At 35.8% G+C, this 4,159-nt stretch overlaps 1 pseudogene; it reads left to right on the plus strand.

Annotated features, from left to right (window-relative positions):
- Positions 1–1,486: 1,486 nt before the first annotated feature.
- On the plus strand, positions 1,487–3,150 carry LOC145580768 (inositol-tetrakisphosphate 1-kinase 1 pseudogene; annotated as a pseudogene).
- The last annotated feature ends 1,009 nt before the right edge of the window (positions 3,151–4,159 follow it).

Genomic DNA, 4,159 nt, shown 5'->3' on the forward strand with positions numbered 1-4,159 from the left:
TTAACTTTTGTTTGGCTCTTTACACACCAAAAATAAGGAAGAAGTTTCCAGAACTTATTAAGGTTGCCCTATATATTAGGTAAGTACTTTATAAATTAGCCTACCAATGTTACTATCATGAATTCTGTAAGCCTTATAATAAAGAAGTAAGGGCAAATCTAAAAAAACGAGCTTATTGAGAATCGAACCCTATCGCTTAAGTCCCCTTACAATTTAGTAAATGTATCCAACTTGTCCAATAAAAGTCCTTCCTCACCACATACCAATAGGATACCACTAAGTTTTCCACTAACAAAAAAAGAAACTTTTATCAAAGATGTAAAGTATGTATCATATGATAGCAAATGCAAGATCCAAATATAAGATCTAGTGTCTACAGTCGACATGCATGTAATTGATATTAAAGAGTAAAGTGACGAATTCCACAATCGCAAAAGATTTCCATGTCCAATGCAAACAAATCAACGTTGGATGATAAATGAACTAGTTGTTTATAGGATGAAAAGGATTGATACCGGAATCCATGAAACTTTCAACTATTATTCCTACCACTTGCCGTGGAATCAACAGAATTATTCCTTTGGATAAAGCATTATTATCCACCTAATTATCCAAAATATAATGCATACCAATTACCACGTACTATTTACATTTACATATGTAATATACTCTTAATTCTTTTACTTTCATGATGAATATCAAATGTATATGTTGCAAGGAAGATCCTTGGTTCCACTTTTTAATATCACAAAAGGATTTCGATTATTTATTTTTGATAGGACCAATAGTCACTTAGTCACTAGTATATTTAGGTAACTCAAGTTCGGCCAGGAAAATTATATAGCTATATAACCTCTGACATATTATATTTACTTATTTATTAGTGTTTCATTTCACTACAAAATGTACTTTGTATATGTTAAAATCCTTCAAATGAGTTCCATAAGGACTGATCCCTAGACCTCAGGAATACGAGCTGAGAGCGATGTCGCTACTCTATCACCTCAACCTTATCCGTATCAATTATAACGGATATAATATAGTGAGTTTGGACAAATACAATACTATAGTACTTTACTACTGTATTACACATTATACTCATTGACATTAAATCACTGTCACAATGATCATTATTCATTACTTTTCCCTTAGCAAAATAACAAAAACAAATTGCACCCAAAAAAAAAAAAACCAAAAACAAAAAAACCTTGTTCCATTAATCACAACCGTTAATCGTTTAAAACAAAACGAGGCACAACCGTCCAATTGATAACGCGTCCGAAAACTATCACCATAAACCCTCAGATCACGCCACGTGTCATCAAATCTCATCATTAACTATGGTTAACCTTCAAAGTTAAACTAACCCAAATTCACTCTCACTTGATTTACCCAATTTAACCCTAGCCTAATCTAAGCTATTTATACCTCTTCCCTCTCCCCACATTCATTCCTTCATTTCTTCTCTCTTTCTTTCTCTCTCCTCCATTTCCTCTATTTTCCTCTCGTTTTTCTTCGATATTCTTGGTTATTCGACGCATAAACCCTAATTTCTTCGCAATTTTGCTAGGGTTTTTCCCTGCATTGTTATGATAGTTGTAACATTTTCCAGAAATCGATTCAATTTAGCTTACCTACGTCGTTAATGGCGGAAGATCATCGCCGTTTTTCGATCGGTTACGCTTTGGCGCCGAAGAAGCAGCAGAGTTTCATACGAGAATCGTTAATCAACCTCGCTCGTGACCGTTTGATTGATTTGATCAAAATCGATACTGGAGTACCGTTGATCGATCAAGGACCGTTCGATTGCATCCTTCATAAGTTGTACGGTGACGATTGGAAGAAGCAGCTCGTCGATTACAAGGCGAAAAACCCTAATGTCGTGATTTTGGATGCTCCGGAATCAATTGAACGACTTCATAACCGGATTTCGATGTTGCAGGTTGTTTCTGAGTTGAAATTCGTGCGAAATGACCGCGATACGTTTGGAATTCCGAAACAAATCGTGATTTATGACGTTGAAACGCTTCAAGATCATCGGTCGTGGGAAGGATTGAAGTTTCCGGTGATTGCGAAACCCTTGGTTGCAGATGGAAGCGCGAAATCGCATAAAATGTCGTTAGTTTACAATCATGGAGGATTGAGCAATCTAAAACCTCCGATTGTTTTGCAGGAGTTTATCAATCATGGAGGAGTGATATTCAAAGTGTATGTGGTAGGTGAATACGTGAAATGTGTGAAGAGGAAGTCGTTGCCAGACGTTTCAGAGGAGAAATTGGAGAGTTTAGGTGGTTTGGTATCGTTTTCGCAGGTCTCGAATTTGGCAAGCAATGAGATGACGGATGAGAAGTACTACAAGATGATGCACTTGGATGATTGCGAAATGCCGCCTCAGGAGTTCATCACTGACATTGCGAGAGGATTGAGGGAAGTTATGAAGCTGAATCTCTTTAATTTTGATGTGATTAGGGATACAAGACTCGGAAATCGGTACCTCGTGATCGACATTAACTATTTCCCAGGGTATGCGAAGATGCCGGCGTATGAGAGTGTGATGACGGATTTCTTCTGGAATGTTGTGGCGAGAAGAGAAGTGACGGAGAATGAGGAAAGTGAAGAGAAGAGTGAATTGGTGGATAACATTGGTTGCTGATGATGAAATGCAGGATAAATTTGTTACAGTAGGTGACAGTTTCTTCTTCTTCTTTCCCCTGCCCCAAAAAAGAACAAGAAATTGGAGGTTTTTAACAATTTCATTGGATAGGGTGATAGTATAGACTGGTGAACAATTAGGCTTTTTCTTTAAATTTTTTTTTTTCAATGAATTTTTTTTTGTTGTTATTGCTGATGATGTTCTTTTTTTCTTTTTCTACCTGACTAGTGTTTCTTTTGTTTGTGGAGACATTATTAGTTGGGTGCTAGATATCAAATGATGTATATTCCATCTTGGCTTCGGAATTTGAGGTTTTATCTGAAATACTCTTGAAATGGGTTGTAGACGAAAAAGGGAGGCTGCTTTGATGTTTTTAGGAAGTGTTTAGTTTGTTTTTTCTTGACAAGTTTTGTAATCTTCTTTCCTAAGGAAATGTTAAAATATGTGTCTATTTTGGGCACCTTAGATCAATGAATTTGTCCATTTGGTTTATTCAATTGTTTGCGCCTTTTTCCTACTTATTTTGCAATGGGATTAGTTAGCAAATGAATCATGGTTCCGGATACATGGATGGAACTAGCATTTGGGTGGTTGTCTGAAGCACATACTCTGTATTAGGTTTCAACATGTTATTTATTCAGAATCTTGTACGTTTGAGGGTTTGAGTCCCTCAGTTCGTCTTTAGCTTGCACTAAGCAGCTTATGATGTGTTTGCAGGAACCGATTAGAATTGCTATCACTGCTATATGAAAAGTGATTGATTTTGGTCTATTGAATCCAGTTTGAATCCATTAGAGGGTTTGGGAATTTGGGTATCATCCATTTTATACAGTTAACTGGCTCCTTGGCTATTACATTTAGAGTGAACTATTGACCTAGTTTCCCTGTGCCGGTTTGGAGCCCTTATAAGTTTTCCATTTGTGGACATTGTTCTATGTGTGGTTACTAACTAGATTTTTCAGTCAAAAGTTATCCGTAGTGTTTTTCTTCGGATAATAAAATGAATTGCTATGTTGAATTGTTTATCTACCATATCTTAGATAGTGCACTGCAACTTAGCAGTTTGTGTGGATACTTGATTTGAAACAAACTTAAAACTTTTGGAGCATGCCTTCTCTTTCTGAAGGTAGTGTGTGCTGAAAAGGACTATTGTTTTATTATTAAATCTTGCATTCTTTGGTGTTAAAATGCTGTAATGCTTATCATAATGTTACCTTAGTAGTATCTTGTTTCACTAATGAATTATGCGTTGTTTCACAAATGCATTTGTTAGCATTTTCAAATGAGTTATGTTTCTTTATTTCTGTGTTTTTGTATCAAACTTTGGTTTCAATCAAGTGTACTCTGTATATGTTTAAACTCTGTGTGTTATTCTTAAGGTTGAAAGGCAGGGGAGTTCATAATTCATATCTTGTTTTGGTGAAAATTTGGCTTAAATTGTGGATGTGATGATACTGATGAACCAGTGATTAGTACATCGGTTAAATAAATTAGTTGTTTTACCTG

The sequence above is a fragment of the Chenopodium album genome, chromosome 2, assembly GCF_948465745.1.
Source record: "Chenopodium album chromosome 2, dcCheAlbu1.1, whole genome shotgun sequence".
NCBI lineage: Eukaryota > Viridiplantae > Streptophyta > Magnoliopsida > Caryophyllales > Amaranthaceae > Chenopodium > Chenopodium album.